Here is a 15,763-nt window from a genome sequence, read left to right on the forward strand (position 1 = left end):
ACACAACACTCGCGCCAGCCACGATGGTGCAAAGTCACCCGCCACGGCCTGTCTCGTAAGCAGACGTTGGACGCCTCGTGTAACTTGCTGGCTCCAGTGACGGAAGTGCAAAGCACAATGTGGTTGAGCCCCTTTCACGCCATCACAAAGTCAAGAAAACCACGTCAACCGAGCTAAGTCAGGGACCGTCGTGCTTGGGTGTCCTCTTGTTAGACGTGAACGCTGCCCTGCGGGTCCCCAGGGCACTGTGCGCACAGAGCAGCGCTGGCCAAGGGTGAAGGACAAAGTCCCCAGTCCCGAGACCAGGAAGGACACCGTGTCCTGTTCCTCAGTGTCACCTGTGTGAGGGCATAGAAATGGAGACCCGGCCTCCCTCCGGGGGCTGTGAGGGCCGTGTGAACTGTCACACGCGACAGCACTCTGATTAAAGGAATTCGGTGAAATGTCACATAAATGGGGAATGAGCCTTTTACACCTGGGGAAGGAGCCCCCCAAAACAACTGGCCACAAAGATGAAAGGGACCCCGTGTCCCCAAGCCCATGGCTTGGGATGTTCTCAGCTCCCATCCCCCAACAGCCTGTTTCTCCACTCTGCCTCATGGACACCACTTTTCTGGTGGCCTCAGGGCCACCCAGAAGCAGGCCATCAGCCCATTTGCAAAGTCTCTCTCTGGAGTCCCAGCTGCCTTTCTGATGACTCAACTGATGCGTTTGGCTTTGTCACCGCAGCGCTGACCTCACCTGGGCAGGAGCTGGGCTCCCGCGGGAACGGGGAACTCCAGGCAGGCCCAGGCTTGAGGTCACCCGTGGCTCTTTGCTTTGTATTTTCAAGATTTAAACAGAAATTTCCAAAGAACCAGCGTGGTTTCGTCTGCAGAGTAGACAATGTGAAGAGTCCATTCAAGGGGGACCACTGGACCCACCGATGACACCACCAATGACACCTGTATCACCACACCCTTTGCACACTGACAGGTCCGCATCTTGAGGCTGGGTTCCCCCAGCAAGCCTGCAGGTCTGAGCAGAGGTGGCCAGGGCCATGGCAGCTGGTGACCCATATCTTAAAAGAAAGCAGTAGGGGACACCGTCTTCAAGGTGCCTCGTGGGGCCCTCACCAGACCCTAAAGATACCTGCGCCTTGATCTTGAACGTCCTCGCCTGCAGAGCTGTGAGGCGTGAATTTCTATTATTTATGGGTTTCTCAAACAAGAAAGTGGCAATCTGTGCCCTGTACATCATCAGAACGGAGAAAATGGCAATGAATTTGTCATTCTTTGAAATGAGACACTCCATCTTCTCACCTTGAAGACAGTTTGCAGGAGGACCGACGGACAGGCAATTCCGGCACCAGGGCTGGAGCTGCCCCAGGTTTCTCGCACCGGAGTCTGTCTGCTGGGTTGCAAGAGCTGAAATGACGTTTAGATTCCGGGAGGCCGCAGACAGTGCTGGGCGCTTGGTCACTGCGTCCAGCCGCGGATTCAGCTCCACACGCAGTGAAGCCAGGTGCATGTGCACCAGGCTGTGTGTGTGGTGTATTTGGGCTCTGTCAACACAGCTTAGGAGATAGGGAGGTGAGAGGGACACTGAGAGGGGGAGAGAGAGGGAGAGAGAGAACACACGAGCGAGCTAGAGGGAGAGAGGGAAGGAAGGAGGAGGAAAGGACGACAGAAAGAGAGAGAAAAGTTTGGTGACTATATTTGATGATGGTGTGAGGTGCTAGGAACTCCCCGGGGCCCACACTCTAGTGTTAGTCCTTCCTGGTCCCACCCCAGCACTGCCGGTCATCGTTTGCGAGACTCTGGACAGCTGTGGAACTCACTCATTGTACCTAAATGTCTGTTCAATGGGGACACAAACGCAGGACCTGGTTTTTAGGTTTATTGTAAAAATTAAGTGACTTAACCATGTTCCTGGGCTATGATAAGAAAGAGACACGACCTTGGGGGAGAAAGCATCAAACTAGGAGCCAGGGGTGTCGTTCGATGATAGGAGCTTGTCTGGCATGAGTGAGGGTCCAGGCTCAACCCGGCCTCACACCCGTGTTACTGTTGTGATTATGGGGAATAAGGTCTTTTTTGCGGTACTGGGGTTTGAACCTACATTATATAACTGGCCATGCTGGAGGAGGAGGCTCCATGCGTCCAGGTGCAACAGGGAGCAGCAGATAGCTCCTGAGCACGGCTGCCTGAGCCCTGGTCAGGAATGAAAGTCAAGTGTGGCCTCGCCCTGCAGGAGCAAATATCCAGATGACTGCTGCTGTGGGGAAGGACGCTGGGCTGGCCTCTGTACAGCCAGGGGCCATGAGAGGCAAGGGAAAGAGAGGTTGTGATCTCAGGGACCAGATGAATCCAAGGCCTGGTGCCAGCAACAGCCAGAGTGCTGTCCTGATCGCACATCTCTTCTCCGAGCCTCTACTTCACGCTGGCTAACCAGTCCAGGTCACTCCTGCCCTTCTAGGAGAAGAGGGTTCTGGCTGAGAGGGTTCTCAGCTGATGGATGCACTTCTGAGCCTCCCTTGCTGGGAACTAGGATGTGGCCAGTGCGTGTGGGCGGAGGTGACACTCAGAGTTTCCAAAGATGCTCTTCAGTGGAGAGGAATGAGAGTGACTCCTGCCTTCCTTTAGCTCTCTCCTGGCCACAAGGTATGGCTGAGATGAAGTTGCTGTATTTGACCTAGAGATGGAAAGGGCCGGTTGAGGATAGCAGAGCAATAGGGTAGACTGAGCCCTGATCCCTGACTCCAGGGAGCTGGTATGATTGCTACCCTGCCTGGACTGCTCAAGTTCACATTTTTATACAAGAGGAAACATTTCTATGTCATCTGAGCTGCTATGCTTTTATTCTTTCATTAAGGACGCCAGAACCTGCAACCAAACTAATACACCTGCTTGCTCTGCCATGCTACACGTAAGATGGAAAGTGACCTCCCCATGACTTCCTTATTTCCCAGACTTCCGGTGCAGGGCCTATACTAGAATTTTAACTTCAACTGCACAGGTCCATGCAAAGCCACCTTGGCCATCCTCGGTCTTCCGGTCAGCTAAACCAAGAAGGGAGAGTTAACAGATTCAAGCCAAGTTACTGGGGCTTCTTCCTTCAGAGGGGTAAAGTGGGGGTGCCCTGCTCAGGGGAGGGTTGTCTTTACTGACCCGTGCCATATTCTGAGATGAACCCTTCTTGGAGGCTTAGAAACAAATAGTGTAAAGCGTGTAAAAGCCAAGCAGTGCTGAACTAAGTGCTGCTTAGTGAGTAAAAGGAAGCCAACTTCTCTCTCCTCCCTCCTAAGATCCCCTGTGTATGTCAGGTTGGAACGGCTAGCTATGGGGTGACCTTGTCCCCCCTCAGATCATCCCAAGTTTGTTGTTCTGTCAAAAAGATGACCCAACCCAAATAGAGGTGAGAGGCCTTTGAGTCTAGGGTATTCAGGAAGCTGTGTTCTTCTGGACCCTCGAGTCAGAATAAGACCATGCTTCTATGAGACCAGTTTGGTAGGCAGGGAGAGTTTGAGATGAAAGGAATGAGACTGGAGTCAGCTCAGGGCCCTTGATCACAGCAACAAGACTGGGCGGCTTAGAAACATCAGGAACTTATTTCCCGCTGTTCTGGAAGCTGGGAGTCTGAGCTCAGGGTACACCGTGGTTGGGTCCAGATGAGGGCCGTTGTCCCTGCCCACACGGTGAAAGTAGGGCAAGCTGGCTATCACGTCTTCTTCTAAGGCCACTGTTCCCAATCACGAGGGCTCCACCCTTGACCTAAGTCCTTCCCAAAGGCCCCACCTCAAAGTACAATCACACTGGGGATCGGGCTTCCACGTGAGTTTTGTGAGCATGTAAGCATCTGCCCTAGGTCCCCCAAATTCATATCCCCACGTGCAAGACACAGACAACCCATCCCAACAACCCCCAAATTCTTAACTCATCCCAGCACCACTCTAAAGTCTAATATCCAAAGTCTCGTTGAAACATCATCCAAATCAGATGTGGGTGAGACTTAAGTACAGTTCATCTGAAGTAAGGTCCCTCTCCATCTGTGAACCTGTGAACCCCAAGTTATGTGCTTCCGAAGTAAAATGGTAGACAGGATACCAAAGGGAGAGACAGGGAAGAAGGAAGTGAACCTTGTGACTTTGTCCCAAGCAAGGTCAAAACCCAGGAAGGCAAACTCCATGAGTTCTCAAGGCTCAAGAAGAGCACCTGGGACTCCATCCTCTGCCATCTCTACTCCCCTAGGCAGCAGCCCGTCTTTGGGACCCAATGGGTCTTGGTCCCAATCTTCCAGACCCACTGAGACTGTGATCCCTACCTTGCAGCCCTGCAGAGCACAGTCCTGCCCCAGGGTTCTACCTAGTTGGGGTTGAGTCTTCACAGCTTTAGGGTCAGCGTGCACCTGGCCCATTGAAAATGAGGCGTTAGCTGAGGAGGCAGCCATGACAGTGACCAGGTTGCCTTCACAGTCACTATTCCCTTGTCTTAAAGAACAGTGCACTTTCCCTCTAAATAGCTCTGTGGTCCTATCCTGTAAGATCCACAGTGACTAACCACCTTTCTTCTCCTTCTCCTTCCCCTCCTCCTCCTTTTTCTCCTCCCCTTCCTTCTTTTCCTCCTCCTTCCTCTCCTCTCTCCTTCTTCTTTTAGAAGCAGGGTCTTGCTATGTAGTCCAGGCTGGCCTTGAACTCACAATCCTCCTGCCTCAGCCTCTGGAGTGCTGGAATACAGCCTCCAGTGCACCACTATGGCTGGCATGCCAACCTTTCTTCAATCCTCCCCTCTCCTTCCCTTCAGTTATGTCTAGCTGTTTCCTGCCCCGGGAGGATTAAGTTCCTGGTTTCACCTAATCTCGGTACTGAGTGGTTGCTTCCTCCCACTCAGCTTCGCCTTCTAAAAGTCTCACCGCCTCCCCACAGCACGGGTGACTGCAGCCAGCAGCAAAGTGTAATAGTGCAGGGAGCAGACTCTGGAGGAACCGGGCAAGCCTCCCTCTCGGGGCCACCATTGCTTCATTTTCCCCCATAGAGGATTATACGACTGCCCACGTCACAGGCTTCTGTGGGATCTGAGGGAGGAAATGCATGGAAATTGCTCGACCGTGCATTGCCCATCACAAATTAACCCTAAGAAAGCTTGTTACTCTTTCTTAGGCAAAGGCTGGGCCAGCAACCAAGGGCCCGGCTGAGGGAAATGATTTGCCTGCTTCACAGTTATTAATTAGTGGTGCTGGGTTTGGACAGAGTGAGTCTAACTTTGAAAGAAAAAATAAATGTCCTGGAGAGAATTCTTATCAACTTTACCACATGCCCTCCCTTGCTTCTTCCTTTTTTCTCTCTCTTTTGATATGGTCACCACAGATGTGAAAGAAGTCATCTCTAAATTTAAGGTTAGTGAAAAGAGAGACTAGAAAACTATAGTGCAAGAAATTCTAGCATGGAGGTTAAAAACTAAGCGTCATGGGATCCCAGAGGTGCAGGGTTTGCTGGTGCATTCCTGTAATACTGGCCCTCAAGAGGCAGAAGCAGGAGGATCGTGAGTTCAAGACCCTGTCTCAACAAAACAGAACAAACAGAAGTGGTTTGTTTGTTCTGGGTGGATGGGACGAGGGGGTCAGGGAAGTCTTCCTGGTGAACATAACTGATGAGAGGAGGTCAGTGAGAGAAAGGAGCCAAGCAGGGGAGGTCATGTGGATACAGCATTTCCACTAAGTCACAAAAAGCAGCCACTGGGGAGAACACAGAACATGAAAGCGCAACAAGCAAGGCTGGAGACCTGTTTTTTGTTTTTCCCAGGCTGGTCACCTTTGAGATACCCCGTGTACAGGGGCTTTGTGGCTTCAGGGTGTTCACCGTTCACTGTGGAAGCTCAGGTGAGTCACCCGCTAAGGACAGCAAGGCTGGCTGTGCAGTTATCCTTGGGCACAAGTGTTCTGGTTTAAGCAGAAGATGTAAAAGCAAACATCTTGACTTTTTATGAAAATAAAAAGCACAGGAAGCCCAGTCTTCCTAGGCCTGGATTTTGTCTTCTTCCTACTGTCCCTGGAGTCTCAGTTTAGAGCCTGACCCGCAGGTGGCACTCACCAGCTACCTGTTGAGTGGGCGAGGGAGTCAGGTGAACAGACATGTGCATTTTAAGACCAGGGTCTGCTGATCTTTGTTAGTTTTTTATGGGCCAGTGCTGAGTGCCACAGTATTTTTGGCTTCCCTCTGAAGGAACCCACAAGTTATTAAGTTATATATTAACCAGCCTTCGGGGGTGGTTGCTAAATAACACAGCAGTCCTCAAGACCTAACACTGAAACTTTAACCCAAAAATGTGTCAGTTGAGCTTTCTGTCACCGCTACAAAATTCCTTAAGACAATTAACCGCACCCGGCGTGGAGAGAACATCCGTGTGGCTCCAGGTTTCAGGGGTTCGGCCCATCGTCTGCTGGCCTGTTGCTTTGGGGTTTGTGGTGAGACAGAATATCGTGGAATGGTGGAGCAGAGCACCTCATGGGGGAGAGAGAGAGAGAGAGAGAGAAGCTAGAGTCCAGTATCCCCTTCAAGGGCATGTCCCCAGTGAGATGACTTCCTAGGCTGTTGCATCCAACAGTATCCAGTTGGTGACCAAACCTTTAACACAGAGGCCTCTGGAAGACATTTCAGGTCCACACTGTAGCACTGCTTATACTCACAACTCGGATAGGACTCTGTAAGGAACAGAAATAACACACAGCCCCTGTCCAGTGCATTTAAGATGGAGTGTAAAGACAGACAAAACACCCGTCAAGGAAGAGTGGTTATTTCCAAGGTTAACTGTGTGACACTGACTCTTGGTGGTGTAGCTTATGCAGGCTAAGTTAAGAACACACAAAGAAATGGAATGTAAGATAAGCCATTGAGGGGTAGGTTTTATAAAGCAAGTGCAATTTCAACTCGGGAACATAGACTTAAAATATACTTTATCATTTTAATCTTGTACAGCCACAGGAGGTAAATCTTGTTTACAAGTGAGATAGCTGAAGCTTACTAAGGTCACCCAGCTAGATGTCCTCAAACTCAGGCCAACTCAAGGTTGCTCTCCTAACTTCTGCCCTGTAGTTTCCATTGTATTTCACAATTTTTATTGGGAATCAGGTCCAGAAAACAAGATGTCAAGGGAAAACAAGTGTATAAAAAAACACTATGTTTCCCAAAAGTAATCAAATTCAGTAGCTTTATTTTTCCTCCATTCCCTCCTCCCTTCCTTCTTCCCTCCCTCCTTTCTTCCTCCCTTCCTCCCTTCCCTTCCTCCTTCCCTCCCTCCTTTCTTCCCCCCTCCCTCCCTTCTTCCTTCCTTCCCTCCATCCCCCCTCCTTCCTGCCCTCCCTCCCTCCCTTCCCTTCTTCCTTCCCTCTCTCTCTCCCCCCCAACCCTGCCTCTTTTGCCCAGGTTGGTCTCCAACTCAGACTCAAGCGATCGTACTGCCCCGGCCTCCTAAGTAACTGGGACTCTGTAAGCGTGTACCATGTCACCCAGCCAGTAGCTAGACTTCTTAAAGACCATCTCCCCCCACAGCTCTTATCTTCGTCTGTTTGTGATGCTCTAATGGAATATTTGAGCCTGGGTAACTTACAAGCAATGTAGATTCATTTCTCATTGTTCTGGAGGCTGGGAAGCCCAAGATCAAAGCACCTGGGGTCAGCGACTGGTGAGGACTGCTCTCTCTGCTTCAAGGTGAACCCATGCTGTGTGAAACCTCACCAGTCGTGGCCCCAATCCCATTCTCAAGGAGGCACCCTTGTCGCCTAATAAACGCCTAATGAGTTTTAAGATGAACTTTGGGGAGATGCAGTCAGACCCTAGCAGCCCCAGTAAGACAGCAGCAAGCCCAAGCAATTCAAAGGCAGATTTTTAGCAGCTGAAATAGATTTGGGGGCAGCATTTGAATAACACCTCTAAACCATAGCCCTACCTTTTCTAGTTGAGAAGAAAGAGCATTCAAGTAAGATTACAAAGCAGTTACCTTGAAAACTTTTTATCTGGGCAGGGGGAAACTTAGGCAAGGCCAAAATAGTTTTTTAATTCCTGATCATGATCCAAGCAATTAAAAATGCTAAGTTGGAGAAAGAAATGGAAACCAGTGTTGCCGCCAGGTCTAAACACAAAAGGGAGTAGAAAATTCTTTCCGATTATGTTGGCCACATCCCCTCTAACATAAGCTGTCAGTTGAACAGGTCTACGGTACAGGAAGTGCTTATTCAAACAGACAGAATGGAAGTGGGCATGTCTGCCCACTTTTACTTTTTTTAGATGAGTTATCAGACACACCACTCAGCCTTCCACTTTAAAATCACCTCAATACTTAACTAATCCGGGCTATTTTAATCTTTCTTGAATTCAGACACAAGCACAGTGGATTTTTTTCAGGACCTCAGATCCTCATTGCTAACTGGAATAGGTCCTTTTTCTGTTTTAAGAACAAAATACCGAAGACTGGGTACTTTCTAAAGGAAAGAGGTTTCTTTAGCTCACAGTTTTAGATGCTGAAAATCCCACATTCTGTAGCCCCATTGGTCCAGCCACTGGTGAGGGCCCCGTGGGCTGGGTTACAACATGGCGGACAGCATCATCAGCACAGCACATGCAAGAAGAGCAGATCATGGATGAGATGGGAAGTCAGAGGCCAGGGAGGGCCAGTCCTGCTCCATGGGAACTAACTAGTGTCCTGAGAAGACCATGTGGTCTTCTGAGGGCAGTGACCTGATGACCTAGCCTTCCAGTAGGCCCCATCTCTGTTTGTTTTCACCACCTCGACCCCATCACGCCAGAAACCAGGCCTCGAGCACACGAACCTTTGGCATCAAAACACCTGCAGACCTTGGCATTACTCCTTCAAGGCCAAACCCACCCAGCCTTCAAAAGCCCTCTTGATCTGGTCTCTGCCTACCCCTCCGACTTCACACTTCTACGTCTGGCTCAATGCCTCCAGCTCCTTCTCTCTGGCTCTCTGTTTCAAGCTCCTCTCCCAATACATTTTCCTCTGCCAGGGACACATTTTCCCTTCTCTCCTCAACATTCACCTCCACTTGAACTTCCATTTGTCCCCAGGCCTCCCTCCCTCCAGCATCGATTGCTCTTGGCTATATGAAGTAATCTTCCTTGCTGGGTTTTGGCCTGTGCCCTGCCCCCCCACTAGACTGAAAGTTCTTAAAGAAGCATCTTAACGTTTAACATGTGTTCTTAGGCCCCACAAGAGTCTAGTGGAGGGATGGTACTGAACAAGAAGTCACTGAATCAATTGAAGGAGATAGAGTTACCCAGATGAGGTGACTAAAGATCTACTGCATTCTGTGAACGGCTTGTTCTCCATGTTCACTTCTGAGATTCTTAAACCATAAACTTAGGTGTTAAACCATAAACTTGTAAGAGTTTATTTGAGTGGCACCAGACCAGAGCAGGTCAGTGCTGCACGAAGAGGGAATGAGGGGATATTTGGTAAGGTGTTTGCTGAAGTTAGGAGAAGAAAATCTCTGACATCTGATTGGTTGAACTGGAAAGTCTGTAGTTAGAGGTGAGCTGACAGTTTTGGATTGGTTAAGCTTGCTTGTCGCTCACATTGAGCTGGGTTTCAATGGCCTCCCAATTTTTTATTTTCATTATTCTTATTCTTTGCTGGGGATGCAACCTGGTCCTTGCACCTGCTAGGCAAGCACTTCTACCACTTAGCACAGCTGCTACCTTCCAATTAATTACTTTAACAAAATAAGTATTTACCGAGTAAGTACTGTCTGTAAAGTCTACCGGAAACCATGCTGCACAGAATGGTTCCCCTCCTGGAGTTTATGATCTAATGAGAAGTACAGTTAAAACTGACTCTCCCCCTTACTGGATTAATGCTTTGAACACCGTGGAATGAAATGCCTGTTTTCCAAGCATCTTTGTTACCAAAAGGAAAATACTTTTTTCCTTAAGTGTTGGGGATTAGACCAAACATATTTATTTTAAGAAACAGGTGCTAAGCAACCTTGAGTGCAATCTGGACCTTTGTCAGGACAGAGCTAAAGGAACTCCCTTTCGTGGGGAATTCCGGCCTGCACATTTCAGAGTAAACAAGTTTATGAGAGAATTAAGCTGCATTAGTATTCTGATACCATCTTAAATCAAATTATCTGAGGGTTTTGGTAAGCAGCAAAGAAGGTTGGAACGTGACAGTGGAATGTGAGTCAGTTAGGACTTCAAAAAGTTTGCTGAGCCGAGATTTTTCATGTTAACCCGGCTCCCTGCAAACACAGGCTTTCCAGCTTTGTCCTTATCAGAATCAAGAACATCAATTACTGCAAAGAAGCTGAAACTGAGTGACTGTATGGAGAGGGGTCACGGGCACTGGGCCAAGACTTCCTGATCAGCCTTCTCTTTGAGAACCAATAACAGCAGTGCTATCCTCATCAAAAACAATGCACTCACACACACACACACGCACATGCACATAGACACACAAAGCACACACACAGACACAACACACACACAGCACACACATGTCATTGCATCAAAGTCTCATGGAGGTTTTACACCCCAGACAACACAGCCTGATGGGCCTCTTCCTCTTGCTAGACTCGCTTTCTGGGCTGGGGAAGTGGAGAGCAGATGCACAAGCTTTTCGTTGCATTGTTGACACCAAACCTAAATAGTCAGCAGTTTCTGTGATCCTGGATAACAACAGATAAAATGAGTGGGGATTACCAGTTGGTTCAAGGAGGAATGAGGCAAGATAAAAGAGAGTGGAGAGGGGAGGAGAGGGGAGAGGGGAGAGGGGAGACGAGTGGCAGAGCCTGATGGTACAGGCCTGTAATCCCGGCCCTCAAGAGGCTGGGGCAGGAGGACTACAAGTTTCAGCTCATCCTGGGCCACATAGTGAGAGCCTGTGTCAAAATAAATGAAATAAAACAGTGAGAAGAGCAGAGTGAGAGGATGCGAATGGCTGGATGGATGAGAACCAGAAGGGGTGGAGGAAGGAAACAGAACAAGAGAAAGAGTGGCAGGAGGGGGGTGAGGGGACAGTGGCCTGTCCTGTGCTCTCCCAAGCTGCTAGTCCTTGGTCCCTGCAGGCCCTGGGCACCATGGCTGTCCCTCCCTTCTCCCCTGTCCCTTCCTTCCTGCAGGATCCTGGGGATTCTCCTCTCTGTTGTCCCAACCCAGTTGCCTTCGGAGGGACACGGAGGCCCCCTTCTCCCTTCCTTGCACCATGGACGGGTTCCTAGACCACCCGCCCCAACTCTTCACCAACTCTTCGCTCTTATGCAATCGCTCATCCCTGCTGGCTCTGTGGCTCGAGGCTTCTCACCAGAGGGACAGACAGCTCTGGACACTAAGCTGTCTTTACTTCTGTCTTCATTCCCCTCGTGCGGCTCTTCCTTCTCCCTTAAAACCTTCTTCTTGGTTTCTGGGCTCATTTTCATGGCTTCTTTGGACTTCTTTGTGGTTTTACTTTTTCTTTTCCTCCAAATGTGAGTAATGCGGAATTTAGCTCTCATGGTTCTGTTGTCTTTCCATCGTCTCCCTGAGTAAACTGCGGGTGATAAGGACAACACAGTGTGGCAAGAAAACATGTTCAGCAGCAGGAAAGAAAATGCTACCTTCTGGTTCTGCTCTCACTGCTGTGTGACCTTAAACAAGCTACGAAGCTCTCTGAGCCTCTGCTTCTTCCATCTGAAAAAATGAGGAGAATAATATGTCCTGATAGCTGTTGCTTTGAGGATTGATTAAGACTTGCAAAAATGTCTGAAAAATGCTTGCCATAGTCCTCATGGATCATCAGATCACTCTCATGGGGTCTGGGGCAGCCACAGAAATGCTCACATGGCAGACAGGACCCAGGGGACAGGCAGTGACCAAATCTATTGCCCGTCTGTGAGCCCAGGACAGGGACAGCTTCTGGGAGAGGGAGCATTTCAGAGGACAACAATAACAGAAACAGAAACGCCCTGTGCTGAGGCACAGTGTGAAACAGCACGGAGCAGGCTGAGCTGCCTCTGGAATTGCAGATGGGGTTGAACAGACAGGGACAGGGCAGATGACACTAATGATAACATGGGTGGTGACATCCAGTTACCGAACAGCTGCCCTGCGCCAGGCAGTGCTACTTAATTAAGCACTTTGCAAACGTGGTTCCTAAACTCCTCCTTGCAGCAGTCATCAGAGCTGAACAGCTTGGGTTCAGACTGTCCTGTAAGGGACACCAAGATCACATGGGTATTAGAAAAGCCACTGAAGTGTCAGTGACGGTGGGTGTTTGCTTTGGTTTGGGATAGTTTTTGTTTGTTCAATTTTTGGTAATGGGATTTGAACTCAGGGCCTCATGCTTACTAGGCACTTGAACCACGCCTTCTGCCTTTTTGTTTTGTTGTTGGTTAGTACTGGGGATTGAACTGGGACTTCACCAGGCTAGGCAAGCACTCCACCATTGATCCACACTGCCCCCGCTGCCTGATTTTTTTAATTGCCATCAGAACCATTCAAAAGTGCCCAGGGAAGGCGGTGTCAAGTGCACCACATGGCTGAGCTTCACCAGGGTGTCCATCAGTAAACCATTCATCTTATAAAACTGAAGCTCTGTACCCCTGAGTGAGTCCTGGCGTACTTGGAGCAGTGTGTGGTTTAGTACATCGATCCCTTGTGGCCGCTTCTTCCTGTTAACGTAATGTCCTCAGAGTTCATCCATGTTGCAGCAGGTCTCAGAATTTCCTTCCTTTTCAAGGCTGAGTAATATGCCACGCTGGTGTGAATCCCTCAGTTCTACCCTTTCACCATCAGCAGACCCGGTTGCTTCTGTCTTCCGGCTGCTGTGACTTATGCCACTCAGCAAAGACAAATCTCTCTGTGGCCCTGCTTTCAGTTATTTTGGGAACATCCAGAGGTAGGGTTTCTGGGTCTCACCACAGTTCTTTTAATTTTTTTGCAGAACACACAGGTTATCCAGTGTCTTTGGTTTTGGCGATGCATCTGGGAAGGGAAGGCTCCTGGGGTGCTATTCTGTGGCTACAAAGAACCTTGACCAGGCCCCATACTTACACTAGTGACAAGAAGCCGGTGCCTGATTGGTTGTAAGAAAGGGGGAGGTGGACATTTTGGATGATTCCCCCTATCTAGGTAACTCCAGATTTGGGGGGCCCATAGCTTCTAAAATTTAGGGGACTTCATTGAGAAAAAGGATGGAAAGAATGGCTTAAAGACCAAGTGCAGGACTCCGAAGAGGCTCATGGATGTGAGGGACCTGCTAAGGTGGACCTGGAGGGGAAGGTGCCCCATGGCACCGTCTCCTTTCCTGGCCAGCCTCTCTCCTTTCCTTGGGGCCCTGTGTCTTCCTCTCCAAGCCCCTGTGGTGCTTGGCGGTGGGGTGGGGGAGGCACCTGCTCACCTGCACACCAGGCACAGACCCATACCCTCCACTGCCATCCTCCCTGTGGGGCTTTTGCTGGAAGTGCTGATCAGGGTGTGACCTTGGCCCCTCTGTTGGTGAGCTTCTCACCAAGAGCGAGACCGTTGTGTGGAGACACACAGGCTGGTGACGTCTTGGACAGAGTCCTGAATCTGTCATGTTGGAGTCAGCTGTACTACCTTGCTGCCACGTGAACCCACGGAGTCTTTGTGACTAAGTGGGGTTGACGTCATTACTTCGGGTTGGACATTCATTGTCCTTATCCGTTCATTGTGTAGAACTCTTGGGTCTGTTTGGTAACTGGGGTTCAGGGTGATCCTGCTGACAAGTCAGCCACACGCTGACTCTCTGGGAAAGGTGGCGTGTGGGGGGCACATAGCAGACCCCCTCGTTGACGTTTCCCTTTGCCTTGGCAAACCACGATCAGAAATGGTAAATGGAAAATTCCCGAAATAATTCAAAGGCTTTAAGTAGCACACTATGTGAGTAGCATGGTGATCTCTCACACTGTCTGCTCCCAGGGTGAGTCACCCTTCTGCCATGGACCTGCCCAAATATGCTACATGTCCAGTAGTCATTTAGCAGCTGTCTTGATTGCATGCTTGTGTTTGTGCAACCCTCATTTTACTCAATCACGGCCCCAGAGTGCAAGAGCAGTGATGTAGCAATGTGGATATGCCAAGGAAGAGCTGGAAACGAGCTGAAGTATCACCTCACGTCATCACGAGAAGAGGAAGGATGGGTACAGAAGACGGGTGATGGACGGATGACTGATAGATGGAGGACAGACAGACAGATTGATACCACATTCCCATAACTTTTATCATGGCATGTTCTATTTTATTCCTAGCTGCAGTTAGTCTCTTACTGTGCCTAATTTATAGATCAAATTTTATCACAGTTTGCATACATGGGAATACACACTGTACAGTACGTACAGGGTTGGGTTCTTTCCTTGGGGGTCTTGGGCCAGATCCAAAGGGATTAAGGGACCAGGGTACACACAGTGTCAGCTGGAGTCGGTGGTGAGCACTCCCCAGAAGGAGAAAATGCAGGGGAAGGGGTGAACGTGCCCTGCAGGAGTGACCTCATCTCCCTGTAGCTGAGCCCTGGAGCTTCCTAGTGGCCGGCATGGAAGCCCCGTGCACCCCTTTCACCTGCCTGCTTTCAGGAAAATTGATGTCACGTGAAGATGAGTAACCACAAGCGATCAAGCCCCACGCAAAGCTGTCATTACAGGAAAACAGCAACAAAGACAGGAGTATGTTCTAATATTTTCCATAAGACGTTCCCTTCAAAAAGTGATTTCAGATTTTCCAGGGATAAGTCGGTTTTTGAGAAATCGTCCTCTACCAAACCAGGTTTCACATCCAGTTCTGCTGTGTATTAATCATCTGAGTTTGGCCAGGTCATGCATCCCTCTTCACTTAGTTTCTGAGTGTGACATGGGCAGAGGTTATCACAGGGTCAGGAGCGATGCCTGTAAGAGGGGAGACTGCAAGTTGTCATCTGGACAGGACACTTGAGAGTAAAAGTGAGGGAGATCTATCAGGACTCTGAGACCAAAGGCAGTATTTGTGGTGTTGTTTTGTTTCAAGATAAGGGCCCATTATGTAGCTCAGGTTGGCCTCGAACTTGTGATCCTCCCGCCGTAGGCTCCCATGTGCTGGGATTACAGGCATTCGACATCATGCCTGGCTTAAATATGATACTTTTCATAGCACCTCTTTCACTCAAAGGTGTTCCTCTACCAGTGATAAACGACTGTGATCTCACTACCCGTAGCGCTCAGCACACAGTACCAGCTTTAGATACTTCTGGTTCTGAGCCGTCTAGGGTTTCCTCTGCCTTTAATGTAACCCACGGGCTCCTTTGTGGTTCTTCGTGATTCTCTGACACTGTGTTTACAGGATGGCACAGTTCGAATGTGTTCCTCAAAAGTTGATGCGTTAGAAACTTCACTCCAAATCAGCGTTATTAGTGTTTGGAGGCAGGGCGCTGGGAGGTGATCAATGAGGTCATGAAGATGGGGCCCCCACAATGGTATTAGTGGCTTGATCGGGTGGAGTGGAGACCCGGCTGGTGCACCTGCTCTGACTGCCATGTGGTGATGCAGCAAGAAGCCTCCTGCTTCTGGACTTCCCAGCCTCCCGAGTGTGGGGTGAATAAACCTCTGCTCTTCATAAAGTATCAAGTCTCAGGTATTTCGGTTAAGCTAGTGCCAGTCCCAAAGCAATTGTTACTATTGTCCTGGTGGCAGGGGATGTGACAACACAACCCACAGATTTGCATCTGTGAAACAATTCTTACAGCTCATCAACAGCCGTTTTTAATTAACGGGAATTTGGGAAAGTAGAGTCCAAGTATTTAAGAGTTTG

General features: G+C 49.4%; 1 protein-coding gene across 1 annotated transcript in view; it reads left to right on the forward strand.

Moving 5' to 3' along the window:
- Positions 1–5,715: 5,715 nt before the first annotated feature.
- Positions 5,716–15,763, forward strand: part of Cnn3 (calponin 3) — a 35,280-nt gene continuing 25,232 nt past the window's right edge. The window contains exon 1 of the transcript XR_012439987.1: positions 5,716–5,856. The gene's annotated coding sequence lies outside the window, so the exon portion shown is untranslated. The remainder of the gene's footprint in view (positions 5,857–15,763) is intronic.

The sequence above is a fragment of the Castor canadensis genome, chromosome 12, assembly GCF_047511655.1.
Source record: "Castor canadensis chromosome 12, mCasCan1.hap1v2, whole genome shotgun sequence".
Lineage (NCBI taxonomy): Eukaryota > Metazoa > Chordata > Mammalia > Rodentia > Castoridae > Castor > Castor canadensis.